Raw genomic sequence first — 15,393 nt, 5'->3', positions numbered from 1 at the left:
GGTGCTAAATCTGTCGCATATATAGACGTAGGAGGACAGTGGCGAAGGGGGGGGGCACTGCGATGAACTTTCATCCCTCCCCTGATGGGAAACTCAGCGCAAGGCTATGCACCCAACTACTCCATCATCGACAAACACACTGTTAGCCAACCACGAACGCGTATTGGTGAACGCGATGATCACTAGAGATCGGATTTTAGGAAAATGCCTATTTTTTTCCTTGCTCTCCTATCGCGCAATTTTGATATATGACCATAAGTTAGAAGTTAAGAAGGGAATTTAGAGCATTTTTCTCTGCCTATAAATGCCTATTTTGGGCGTTCGTGTCAAAGCGCCCATAAGTGCCTATGAATAATTCTTTTTTTCCCGCTTGTATCAACATTATTTACCTCATGTTTCACTTTCGCGCGTAGTTTGAGGTGGTTATTTATGTTACCAGGCCACTTTGTTTGTTCAGAACTCTATGGAACTGAACCTCGTTCTTTAGCATAACCCTTAGCCGTATATCCCCTTTTTCAGGCTCAACCAACTCTCGAAAAGCAAGCGCTAGCAGCAGTCGTATGGGTCGCATCGGCCACTATGCGTTCCTCTGCATTGGCATGACGCGACCGGTTAGAGTGTGCGTCACCGTAGAAAGCCGTCAAGACCCAGTCGCGTGATGAAAACGCACGAGGTGCGGCCTGCCATTTCGCGCGAGACTACATAGCGTAAGGGACCTATAGTTGCCGCGCTACTCCAGGGCCTCCCTCGCTACACGACAGGAGTACGTGGACAGGAGCGCTGCTTTGGTTAGATCCACATGCTGGACGGCCACTGCACAGCACGCATAACGTAAACACGTTACACAGGCATTGCAGTTGTGCAATGTGGTTCCAATATACAGAGTAAAATGCGAGAGCTGCCTCTAAGGGTATGAATACCGAGAATGGTGGTATTGTCAGTATGAGCTTCTACGGCGGACCTTTGCGACCTGGTTTTGAGCCATATACTGTCACTACATAAAGAGGAAGGGCAGAACCGTTCACGAGCCGTGTCACCTATGCAGTTGACGCTTTCGTCGACTGCTTAGCGAGGCTCAAGTAGCGACTGCTTACCTGCGTGGCTCGAGTAGGATACTGGGCTGGGATGCGAGAAATTCGGGTTTGAATTCTCTTGCGTCCCTAATGTTTTTATTTACTGCCATTTTTATCTTACTTCGAGTGATAGTGGTTACGGATCCCGGCGGCTGACAGGTACGGCGATCACGTGACCCGTGTTGTGATCTCTTAGGAGCTTTTGCAGTAAATACCGCCGAGAGGTTCAATATTTGCTATCGCAATAGTACACTTGTGGGTAGTTGTTATTATCAAAACTTTGATAGGTGCCACAATATATGTCGTCACCATATTTTTAGAAATCGCGAAAACTGTTCGTGATTAGAGATGCTCGTAATCGAATTTCGATGGTGATATAGGTGATTGTTCGGAAACTGACTCCCCAGAAGGGGCGCGCAATTTCAACAGCTTCATCATAGGGGTGGGGCAGCAGTTATGACACACGTGTTGGACTTAAACAACCCCGATCTTTCTTCTCTGATGGTGCAGCGCGCTATAACGCACAGCACAGCATTCGGGAATGCATGCAGTACGTCCTCGGTTGACATACCGGTTGGGTCATCCTTCCGTTTATATAGGTACTCTTTTAAGCCAAATCTTTAGACTTCCTCACTGCTCCGAAGGAGGCTCTTTATTTTAAATGAGAATGAAGTTACTGATGCGCATAGCTCTGCTCTAATAATGGCGTGAGCAATATACTAGCAGTGCCCTATAGGAACTTCGCGAACCAGCAAGCAATGTTTTCGACCCCTCCCCGACCCCTGTGACATAGACTCTTCAGCGACAATGGCAAAATAGTGAGAAGACAAGACAGCAGATTCGACATTTAGGTAGAATGAGACAGTGTTCAGTATGCCCACTATGCCATGCATGGAGGCAAGCGCCATGCAGTATACGTCCTGCGCTTAACATAAGCTGGCAGTTTCATTTAAGCTTTGGAAGCGACCACGGCCACTTTTAGATTTTGGCGAAGTATACAAGCACTTTCGTGTACTTGAGTGCTTCTTAAAAAGTCCTAGGTGGTGTAAACTAACCCGTAGTCTTCCAGAAAGGCGTCCCTGTGGCGTCTCTGTTTGAGGACGCGGAATCATCTACACTATGCCTAAAGAACAGTGTCCTGTGTTATCACTGCAAAAGCGGCTTCACGCACGCACTCCCATTAATGTTGACAATTAGAACATCGGCAAGATGGCCGTGAGATTTCGGCAAACCAGTGCACTATAAACCCTAATACTGAAAACACACTAACGTAATCTGAAGCGTCCCCGTGTTTCATTCAGCGACGAGGATGGAGGCGTGAATATATTGCGTATACTATAGATTTTTCTGCAATCTGCGTTTTATCTGTTGAGAGCACAAGCGACAATCTAGTCTGCTTTTCTTCCGTGCGTTTCCGCAGAACACTCAAACATTTTACGTTATGAATTGATATTTTCACCACGGAATCACGACCCATTTAACATTGTTATCATAATCCCCAGTGACCTGCTTATTTACGCGCACTGTCAGGATGAAGGTATGCCCTCGTATAACAACCAGCTGACTCCGTCTTATTAATGCAAACTTCCTCATTTCCTGACACTTACTTCTCTGCCGCCTACGCCCGCTCTTTCCTCTCCTTCGCACGCACCGTGCAACTTCGATAAACCATTGATTAGGAAGGTCTTCGAACACCGTTCCGAATACGGGTGTGAACGTAGACGAACTTGCGCAGGATAGCAAACCGATGCGTGCCAACTGGGAGTGACATTAAAAAAAAACCCCTAAACGCCACGGTCACAACACGCAAGAATAGGCATTTATTTACCCACCTACAGGTAGGGCAACAGTAAGCAGACCAGACCAGAGGGATGTCCGCATTTCAGTACATGGAGCCTATCGGGAGCTTCACGCCTCGCATGACTGAAGAACTACGGCGGTTATACATGATTTACGTCATTACACAGCCTTTCGTTCTCTTACATTTTATTGTGTGGCATTCACCTATCACCCGTTGCTACGTCGAGTAGCACATGGCACAAGCCTGACTCCCCGCGCGCAACCTTATTCCTTTTACTATTGCGGTGTCTTATTTTATTTGCAGTTGTACTGAAAAACCGAAAAGGTGCTTGAGTGATAAAGAAAACGAGTCTAATTGTGCAAGTACAACCATTATGTTGTGAGAAAAAAAAAGGGGGGGGGGGGCGAACCTTGAAGTTCCGCCTTTACGCAATAACAATATCATGTCCCTAGAGCGTTCTTCAACCACCTAGTGTGTAATTTTTATTGTATGATGTTACTCGAGAAGTTTAAATTTTGGTTTACTACAATGTGATTGATAAAGTTGAAAATGACTCATGTCAGTGAAGCTTCCGCATATCTTCATTCTGTGTAATGGGTAGCGTGCTTTAAACCACGAGCAATAACGCACCTGAAATATTATCGAACCTGCTCTGCACCCGGCTACTACGTCGTTCAAAGAGAATTGATTGATTGATATGTGGGGTTTGACGACTCAAAATCACCATATGATTGTGAGAGACGCCGCAGTGGAGCGCTCCGGAAATTTCGACCACCTGGGTTTCTTTAACGTGCACCCAATGGTCTAAAATGGAATACGTGCAGTAACGAATCTGCCTTTGGTAATGGGTGACCAGCTTTAAAACATGAAGTCTTTAATCATAATCAAATGTTTTGACGCCCGACGGCAGCGTACGCTTGCAGCGCGCAATATTACTGTAGCATTTTATGTTCTATTGCGAAGCCTATATACAGGATGCATTTTTTTCTGAAGCGCTAACGATATTTTCACGGCATTTCAAAGCAAAGAAAGTTGCTTTCAGCGTATTTCTAAGAAGACACATGGATCGGTGGCAGAACAGCTGAATGCTTGCCACACAAATTACCCGGGATCAATCCTCACGGGGATCCCGGCAGTTTTTTATTGTTTCTTTTATTTGCAGATTTCCCGATTTTCTGGTCACGGACAAGATTATTTTTTGCTTACAAACAACGAAGCACACACCGGCGCCAGAATTTTGAGAAACGAGCTCTTTAACGTGGTCGCATTAAAACAAAATGTACAACGAATTCAACAAGGCCTTTTGTAGGGAGAATCACATTGTCTCTGCAAACCAATGCAGCGTCTTTCCTCCCCAGGTTTGCCAGTCAACCGCACATTCTTTGCGCACGCTGGGCCGTAATAATAGTTGCTGCGGTTTTTCACCCCCAAGAAATCATATAACTATGACAGACGCCGCAGAGGAAGGCTCCAGAAATTTCGACCACCTCTGTAATGTTCACGTCAGTAACGTTGAAATGCGGCCGCCGTGGCAGGGATTCAGTCCCCCGGCCTGCGGGTCAGCAGTCGAGTACCATGACCTATTAGCCACCGGAACGGGTGATGCTATGCCGCCGGCGCTTCCCCGTACATTGCATGCAGACTTCCCTGTAAATGAAAACGACATGGTTTTTGCTTGTGTTGTGGGGGGGGGGGGGGGTTTGCCAGTGCCTTGTCAAAGTGGGGGTTTGGCTATCCGTTGCATAGTAGAATTGAACGGGACAGGGAGAGAAAATATAAGTTATAGGGTTGAACTTGCTGACATAAGTTATAGGGTGCAGTTAGGACAAAACAACAGCAACAAAAACTGAAATGAAATCATGGTCAGCTGAGAAGTTTAACTCAAGGAAAAAGTAAAAGAAGCATAGGTGAGGGTTAGTGCGTTAAGTAAAATGATACCTGACTACGAAAAAGAAAAAAAACAACAACTTTTATACTCAAGTTAAAAAAAAATACTCGGAAAGATAGGACTGGAGGCGCAACTAAAGTGACACCAATAATGTTGCTTGTGACATTTATCATTACGACCTCGTATTTCTCTGCTCTGGTGAATTTCAGGTAGGAGGCTACATATACAATCCTGCTAATTACGAAAGATTGCACTGACATTAGGAGGTTCGGTTCCATCATACCCGCATGTTTGTTTGCTATTCGTTTCAGTAATCAGCACGTCTGGTTGGTACTCGCTTCCTGTAGCTGGATCAAGGAAGTTATGTGGAAAAAGTTACAAACAGGGGTATTTCCGAACCCACAATTGTTGAGCAAGTGGCATCCCTCGGTGTATATATAGCCCTCGGTGTAGGCGTTGCGTTGGTAGAGCGGACTTAGTTCACATGGTTTGGAGCTGTCCTAGCTTTGATGAGCCAGACAGATGCAGAGAAGCCTGGGAGTCCTTGCTACTCCACGAAGAGGAAAATGTTCAACGGCAAGTCGCCGGTCTTGCCCTGACCACCGCCTCGTCCCAAGGAATCCTGGTCCACGGATAGGGAAGGATGAGTGTGGGTTTAGGCTGACGCCTCTACCCCGTCATCTATTTGACGGGTGCCAATAAAGTTACTTCTCTCTCTCTTGTGAAATTTATTTCTTCCCGATTGTCGCAGAGAAACGTGTAAAGAACACGCAGTAATAGTCTGTATTGTCCTTACCTTGCCACATAATGAGGCACCTAGATGTTTGGGAAGCGTGGTCGACACTCGAATTAGAAATCAACAAAGCGCTTTCTTTTGCGAAATCCGTAGGAGAGATTGGCATATACTACGCAGCACTGAAAGGCTCGCTCAACCTTTTGCTCGATTACACCGCCAACCACCCCCTCACAAGCGTGCCAAAACGCCCTACGAGCTCTCTATGTCGCGATTCGGCCTTATTTAGCGCGCATCGCGTCTGGCACATCCTGTTATTTGGTGTAATGTTTGCTTCCCGGTGCGGTGAGTGTTTGCGCTTTTATTGAGACATACAAGGCCTATCTCGCTCTCCTATCACTCGTCTTTTATCCCCCGCTGTAAAGTTAGACGGGTGTGAATAGATCAAGAGCTTCGCGGTGACGTAAATAGGTCGTATGCGTACATGCACACACAAAAAAAGAGGTGCCAGCCATTTGAAACGGTTCTGCCGGCCACATAATTATGGGGGATCATTTCTTTCTTTCATTCATGCAGCGCGTGCCGGAGTGACGGAATACTGCTTTGCTGTGCCACCTACCGTCATACGGCGTGGTGTTGAGGCTATCAGCCGTGGCCTCCACGAATAGCTCCGGCAATGGGACGGGACGTTGGAAGAGGGGATTCTTGTTTTTTGCTCACTGTTACTTTTTACTTGAAGCATGGTCAAAAATGTTTGGGGGCAGTGTAGTACCATCTAATAGAATATAGCCAAGATTATTGTCTTCACTTTTAATTGTTGCAACTAACAGGCATAATTTATCAGTATAGTGACCGTTCTGTTGTCTTCCTATTTTTTGGCGCCATTATTGGCTCATTTTAACGCATGATCTTTTTCTTTTTGGCCTGTGGGCCCATGTTCCACTACAGTGAACTCATGAGACCACTCAGACCGACTGGCCAAAATGTGGGCGTTCATGTAAATTGCAGCTTCAAGCAGACACAGTCCGTCGACCTCACAGGTGTCGTCTGCCCTGTGCAAGCATGTTAGCATTAGAAGTGGATTTGAATCTAATAGCACGCGAAGGTTTCTAAAATTCGACCTAGTCTCAAGCGAGTGTAATGTACAGACACCAACTTGGAATAGATTCTTCAGAAAAAGTTGATCATGCTATCCTCACAAACTTACGTGCATCTCACATTCCTGTTCCGATGAATACAGGACAACCACTAAACCCACTACCCTGAGGGTGAACAAATAGTTCGCGAAGCCAGTGTGACTTTGAGAAGCTTAGCCGCATGAAAGATCCGCTGGCTAACCACTGTTGTGGTCATGCGAGGGCCTGCAGACGGAGTTGAGACCACGCTCCAGTTAGCTGGGAATTAGGGCTTGCAAGTATCCGCCACACCAGCCATCTTGTTAAACTGGAGAAGAGTGAATCCGGCCTGAAATGCCGGTTATCCGGTTACCCGGATTTAAAGAAACGGCAATTCTGCTGATCTGGTTTGAATGAACGTGCATCAGGTTATTCGAATACTCTGAAACGAATATTTAGTCTCGCTAAGAGCTTATTCGAAATTTAAGTGCTATTGAATACGTACCGACAAAACGTGTGCAGCTCGTTAATTCATTACTGACGTATATAATCACTAACGGCCCATGCAAACACTTCCCGTTTCTCAACTGTGCATGCACTTTCGCACCCAGCGGATATTCATAACTAACGGAATATTTGGGAATGGGTAATCACCTTTCAAGAGACAACCTTTCAAGAGGCGTTATCACTATTGACCCCCGTAATTTTCTTGCATTAAAACAAATGAACAATATGAGAAGATCAATAAAAGTACATATCGGACATGTACAAATGGTTGCAATGTTTTCTACAAACACGAGTATCCAAGCTGGCGAATATGTAGGCTAGAATAACAAAATGAAAATTTTGTTATTCAATTATCCAAATATCACGGTATTGTTAACCAAATAACCAACCGAATATCCGGTCAATCTGGTTACCTTGTTTTCGAAATCGAATAATCGATGAATTGAATAACCGGATAACCAGTTCTGCCGCAAAACTGGTATAATGTTGAAGCCCTACTGGGAATGGCGTTTCCGTCATGCTCTCATCTTATTTCCTGCACAATTAGCCGGCGCTTTTGTATAGGCTCGAAGGAGTAACGCGAGCAGGCTGGCGAAGCAGCAACAGGGCTGTGCAACCGAGCGTATGACGCGGGAAACAAAGAACTGGGGGACCTTGACGTCTGCTGCGGTGATATTCTTGTCTCAGTTTTCTTCCCTTCCACGCACTCAGAAAGGGACAGGAGGTGGGGGCCTTCGGGTCACGCTTTCGGTTACGGTGGCGCTATATACACGGGTGCAACGCTCCGCGCGACAGCTTGTAACCTTTTTGCACGCTTAATTGCGGATTTATAAAGAGCCCCTCGACGGGGAGGCGAAGGTGGACGCGGCTGGGCAGTGCCCCGCGGGACCGGCTGCAACAGCTGAGACCACGACGTGTGCTGCTACAATACGAGGTCTTCCTCCCTCCCCTTTTGGCTCTCCCCAACCTGCCTCCGGGACTGCGCACTGATTATCCCGAGGCACGTGCCGGCACCCCGTCTCCCTATGATCTCCGTCGTCGTCTATTCTGATCCGCTTCCGCTTAACTCCAGAGAGCGTACAGGGATCGGTGAACCGTCGCTGGATTTGCACGTAGCTCCGTGGAAAGCGCGCGCAGTAGGGCTACTTCAATACGATTGAGGCTAGGTGGAAAACGTGCGACCATGAAACGGCACTGACGGTCGTAAAGGGGAACGCGATGGCGTGTAACGGACGCCCAACTGTCCATTCCACTCGCAGTGCTCTGTAGAGTTGTGCAAGCTTTCGATGGAGGCGAAAACGCTGTAGGCCAGTGTGCTCAGATTTGGATGTACTTTAAAGAACCCCAGGTGGTCAAAATTTCTGGAGCCCTCCCCTCCGGCGTCTCTCATATACATATGGTGGTTTTGGGACGTTACACTCCACATATCTATCTATCTATCTATCTATCTATCTATCTATCTATCTATCTATCTATCTATCTATCTATCTATCTATCTATCTATCTATCTATCTATCTATCTATCTATCTATCTATCTATCTATCTATCTATCTATCTATCTATCTATCTATCTATCTATCTATCTATCTGATTGATATGTGGGGTTTAACGTCCCAAAACCACCATATGATTATGAGAGACGCCGTAGTGGAGGGCTCCGGAAATTTCGACCACCTGGGGTTCTCTAACGTGCACCCATATCTGAGCACACGGGCCTACAACATTTCCGCCTCCATCGGAAATGAAGCCGCCGCAGCCGAGATTCGATCCCGTGACCTGCGGGTTAGTAGCCGAGTACCTTAGCCACTAGACCACCACGGCGGGGCATATCTATCTATCTATCTATCTATCTATCTATCTATCTATCTATCTATCTATCTATCTATCTATCTATCTATCTATCTATCTATCTATCTATCTATCTATCTATCTATCTATCTATCTATCTATCTATCTATCTATCTATCTATCTATCTATCTATCTATCTATCTATCTATCTATCTATCTATCTATCTATCTATCTATCTATCTATCTATCTATCTATCGAGAGTTGTGCAAGTCAGCGTGTTAACGAGCGGACGTGGCTACATAACTGAGCGCATGGTTCCCTCATTCAGTTACTTAATATCCCGTACTTCTGTAAAAGTCGAACGGGGTGAGCTCCACCTGACGGGTCAAATGCTAAGGGCATACCAACAACCAGTGACAGCATGCGAATATGATTTTATTACTCTGTCTTTCTTTTCTTACTCTATTTCTTGCTTCCTTGCTTCGGTAGCTCGTCACGCTTAAATATACAATCAGGCAAAAATTGTTTTTAACAAATCATATCCAGATTGCAGATAGCACTGCGTCCAATTATACACACACACACACACACACACACACACACACACACACACACACACACACACACACACACACACACACACACACACACACACACACCGATACATACATACTAGCTATACATGCTATCGTATAATCCACGTCAGCTGTCTAAATGATAATTCTGCGAAGTAAATCGCAGATAAGATGTGCGACAAGTAAACTCCGGAAGGTAACATGAATAAATAAATAAATAAATAAATATTATAAATAAATAAATAAATAATAGAGCTACTACTCAGATCTTGGAACCAGAGCTTCACTTCAGCATTACAGGCGTGGTTCAATAAAATCGGGCGAACCTTTCCAGCTTTTCACGCTCAGATCACGGTGGAAAGTGTAACGGCCTCTGGCAGCAAATATATTGACAGTTAGCGGAAGAAGAAAAGCTACCATGTAAAGTGACGTGTCGACACGCCGCCTGAACGACGTTTCATTGTTTGTCATCATGAAAAAGGACAGGCCTCTGGCATCGACCTCGCATTAATTCGAGAAAATGTCTGTTTTCGCTTTATACGATAAATAATGCTGACCCTGCTTGTCTTGAAACATGTCTGCTGTTATATATATATATATATATATATATATATATATATATATATATATATATATATATATATATATATATATATATATATATATATATATATATATATATATATATATATATATATATATATATTTATATATATATATATGTATATATATGGGGTCAGGTCGTAGCACCTAATTTATAACATGAATGTTTTGCGTGTTTCCCCCAAACTGCAAATTAAAAAGCATTGAAAGCTGTGTTCAGACTCAGCATCTTTTCTGAAAGCGATGGAATGGCTAAAAAGCTCAGAATAATTAAAAATTGAAAACGAAAGTACAGCGTGCAAGAACGTGATACTTCGAACGACAGGGAACAAGATCTGACTGCTGCTGAGTCATCACTTTCCCCTGATGTTCTGTGTACACTTTCGATTGACTTTTTTTTTTGAAACCACACAACTACGTGCCTCGTGGAGACCTTCGCCGACTTCGCGACTTGAGGAGCAGGCGGTTTGTTTGAGCATATCGCAGGACAGTAATATTTATTTATGTACCTATTTATTTTAAGCAACCCTTAATGTCAAACTGCCCGTTAGGAAATGATCCTAAATATTTTATTCCTACCAATGACGTATTTAGTTCCGATTCACTGCCGTATGGTGTTCTATGCTATTAAAATGGGGGAAAAAAAAGAACCCTTCTTTACACACCGAAGATGCTCTACATGAAGTGACATTTCGAGTGACAGTACGAGCAGCAATTCGTTACTAGTTTGGTACATAAAATATAGGCCTGTTTCATAACTTGAACGCTATGCACGTAACAATTTTCGGTTCCATGACATTTTTTTCGTTACATGCGTCGCATACGTTCGGGCCCACCGACGGCCGATTGTCAGACTTCGATTTACTAGAATGCAAGCAAACGCACAAAATTTGACAAGAAAGGGGGGGGGGGCTGAAACGCATATTGCAGAGCACCTATGCGTGTATTTAACTGCTCTGCCGGTGCAATAATGATCAGAATCTTCCCCGCATACTGTTATGAAATCAGTAAAAAAAAGACAATCATCATCACTGGGGCATCACATCATTTAGTGTAAGAAAAGTTCTTCAGCTCTTTTTAAGAGACAAACAAAAACGAAACAAGGACGGTCTGACTACACCAAGCAAAACAGTATTGTGTCATGCGAGGCATGTTTCAGCACGGAGGAAAGTGCCGAAACGCAGTTGGAATTTTAAAGAACATACTCAAGCGCGAAGCGTGGTAAATTGATGAGAAGCCCAAAGCCGAACTGGTCCAATTAAACGAGTATAAACAACGCATAGCCTTGGATAGATGAGCAGAGCATCAGCCGCTACCCATACCCCCCCCCCCTCCCGGAGTCCAGCTGAAATCGTTTCTGACATCCACGAAATCCAAAGAGGTATAGAAGTGCGTCACAGTAAGATATTGCGATATAAAAGGGGCTTAATAAGAATTCTTATGGAACACAAAAATCTGATCCCTGTCAGAGAAAAGTGCGCAGTACTAATAAAATATCAAGTAAATGATACTTGATCGCTGCGCCCAAATGCTTTTTTTTACTGTCTGCGCAGACCCTTAACGAAAAAAAAATGTTGATTATTGATAACGTCACAAAACAAGGTGGTTCCGTTACCGAAACACTCACGCCGTAGAGCATTAAGTCAGATTAAGCATCCCCTCAGTCCACTAGAATGCGTTTTGGGTTGGCACTTTCGCTATCGGCTCTACGTCCAGCTTTGACGTTGCGACAGCTACGAGCAAGATTTGCCGTTCTCGAAGGAGAGCCATGCGATATTGCAGACAGGGAACATACACACCCCATCCCGCAGTGCGCCACACCTCCAACTTTTCAATGCGTCTGCATTACACATCCAAAGTGGGCTTTCCCTGAAATGGTGTGACACACACACTGACCCGCAACGTGCATTTAAGACTACACATATCCCCCGAAACGCCCATATATGGGCTCATCGCTATATAACTTTCTGTCTACCCGCAAACTGGCGTTGCACCGATGGGGAGTGGAAGTTTGCTCGGGTCAGCCTAACATGCGGCGCCGACTGAGGTTTGAAAGGCGCTGGCGTAGCTTAATGGAAACGCTATAGGGTTAACCGTCACACATACGCAAGCTCGCGCGCGCAGGCCCGCACGTTGCTCGCACGACGGCTTCGCGGCCGCGTGTCGTTGTTTGCGGCTTTGATCCTCGTTTCGCCAGTCGTAATCCTCCTGCCCCACGGAACCCTTCGCCCGCGCTGTCTCAGTCTATTCTGTGGGAAACGCAGCTCGTCCCCGCTTCCCTCGATTCTCGGTAGCACCGCACGTTTAATGAACTACGCAAAGTCAAGCCTCGGGCCACGATTTGCGCTCGCGCTCTCCCTGCGCCCAGCGTCGGACAGGCCGGATGGAGCAGTCACGCTATAGTACGCTCATGCGCGGCATTCAGCGACCGCTGCCGTCCCTCGGGTCATACCACGTGATTTGTGCGCATGCCAGATGAGCTCCGCAGTCGTCGCCATGAAAACGGAAAGCAAATAAGGACTGCCGGAGCTTTATAGGACACTATAGACAGTGTCCGGCGCAAAGCGTGGGAAAAGTGAACTGCGTGCCTGTGTGGGCACAGACTTCCGAGTATACGGCACGTGACGTTACACGACCACGATGGAACAGTAGTGTGCTCAAGCGCGAACCCCTCCGACCAGGGCCGCAAAATTGGACGCCACGTGAACGTCAAGATTTCAGCTTTGCTGAAGTTTATGTTTTTATGCAATGAACAGAGATATAAATGGAGGAAGAAGAGGAGTAGTTTTGCTGCAACTGTGGCCCTTCTAGCGTGCACCGCTGAATATCACAACATCTGCGATGCATACAATACATCTTTCTGCGACCTATCTTTGGCTCTTGCCATAGAACCTGCGTACAATCAGGCTTGCAAAAATTAGCGAAGCATACAAAAAAGGTTCACGCTAATCTGAAGGGGACATTGTAAGCAGAAATGTTAAAGATAAATCTGTTTTTTTTGCGCAATTTTAAATCTGTGGCTTTTTTTAACCAGGATGAGTCACTTACTTATCCCAGGGCGACTTTTTTTTCTAAAAATGACATCTTTCAAAATCTGTGCGGTGGCTTGCGACACCCCATTCCTTACGTAGCAAAGTATTCCCCGTAGTTAAAGCCACAAAAGCTGTATAGAGAGCTGCAGTTTACAAAGCGGAGTGCAGTCGGCACATTCAAGAGAGGATGTGCCTCGTTTCTCTCTCTGCGACGTGTCCACTGCAAAAGCAGAGGCATCAAGCATTCTGACGGGACATGAATATCCGGCCGTATACATCTTAGTGATTGCATAATTGTCAAGCTCTAACAGTTTTATGGTTTGGCCATTAGAAGAAATGTAGGCAGCTTGAAGGACACGAAAAGAGCTGTCTCAGCCACATATTGTTGGGAGGGGGATATGAAAGAAAATTGGCGTATTTACAATATATACAGTCTACAGTAGTGCGGGCAAGAACAACCGAGATGGCGAGAGCAGGCACCACCTAGTCCTTTTCTTCTTCGTACTTTAGGTGAGTGGCACATAACATTACCCTCCAGCGGCGAAGGCACCGACTTGGTGCAGCCGCAGAAAGACGGTAGTGAAAGTGGTCACAATACATTTGCGTTGGGAAAGTCTGGTGTATGATAAGGCTTCAGACGTACAACGTGAACGATGTCGGTGCCCCCTTGCGTGGACGAGGGTGAAGACAATTTTTCAATTTCATACGTGACGTCAGTCACTTGGCGGCGCACATGGTATGGTCTGGAGTACGGAAACAGTAGCTTCTCAGAAAGCACAATATGGCGTGCTGGAGACCACAGGAGGACAAGAGATCCTGGAGGAAAGAGGGTATTTTGCTGACGGCTGTCGTAACAAGATTTTTGGCCCGCTTGCGAGTCAGTTAGCCAAACGCGTGCAAGTTGACGTGCATGGTCTGCGCGAGCTACAGATTCTTGAGCGTATTGAGTTGGTGGGTATGTCGAAGGTGGAATCATCGTGTCCATAGGCAACGTTGTATTTCGGCCAATTAAAAGAAAGAACGGCAAATAGCCAGCCATCCCGTGCCGTGACGTATTGTAGGCGAACGTGATAAAAGGCAACGCTACATCCTAATCTTGGTGGTCGGCAGACACGTACATTGCCAGCATGTGGGTAATGCTTTGGTTCATGTCTGTGGACGGTAGGCCGTGGTTAGCTTGTTTAGTCGAGCAATACAATAAAAGATCATTGATAACCCGAGATAGAAACTGCTTTCCACGGTCCGTTAGAAGCGGCCGCGGCGCTCCGTGCTGAAGGATGACGTTGTGGAGCAAGAAATCCGCTACGTCGGTCGCGCAGCTGGTGGGAACTGCTCGAGCAATTGCGAACCATGTGACATAGTTCGTGAGAACGGCGATTCATCGAATTTCCGAGACAGACGTAGGAAATGGACCAAGCAAGTTGAGGCCGACATGCAATGAAACGGTTCATATGAGACGTGGAATGATTGAAGACAGCCGGCAGGAGGGAGTGTTGGCTTCTTCCGGCGCTGACAAAGATCGCACGAGGTCACGGAACGGCGTACTGACTACCCATTCCTGGCCAGTAGAACCGACGGCGTGCACGATCGTAGGTGCGGGAAACGCCGAGGTGCCCCGCCATCGACATGCCGTGAAGCTGTGCCAGAACAGTCGAACTAAGGTGTGCCGGAATTACAAGTAAGAGGTCAGGACTATCGGGTATCACACTGCAACTTAGCAAGGTGCCGTTGCGTAGCACGAAGAGACGACGAGATGAATTTGGAACTGTAAAGTTGAGGTGATCGATATTGTTGCGAAGAGTCGGGCCATATTGTTGTTCAGCAGAAATGTTGAACAGGTCAGTTATAGCAAGCACAGACGGAATGATATCATTTGCCGAAGAGTCTGGTGGGTCGACGGGATAGCGGGACAAACAGTCGGTGTCTTGATGCAAGCGGCCAGACTTGTAGACAAGAGTGAACGTGTACTCTCTAAGTCACAGTGCACAACGACTGAATCGCCCAGCCAGATCTTTCAGTGAAGACAGCCAGCATAAGGTGTGGTAATCACTTACCACGGTGAAGGGCCTGCCGTAAATTTAGGTCGACATTTCCCGGCAGCCCAAACAAAAGCAAGGCACTCTTTATTAATTATCGAATAGTTATGCTTAGCTGCGGAGAGGAGGCGGCTGGCGTAAGCAGTGACGCAGTCGTGACCACGTTGATTTTGGACAAGAACGGCACCGATACCATGACCACTGGCATCGGTACGTAGTTCTACAGGCACAGAGTCGT

Source organism: Rhipicephalus microplus, chromosome X, assembly GCF_043290135.1.
Source record: "Rhipicephalus microplus isolate Deutch F79 chromosome X, USDA_Rmic, whole genome shotgun sequence".
NCBI lineage: Eukaryota > Metazoa > Arthropoda > Arachnida > Ixodida > Ixodidae > Rhipicephalus > Rhipicephalus microplus.
This window is presented reverse-complemented; position numbering follows the sequence as displayed.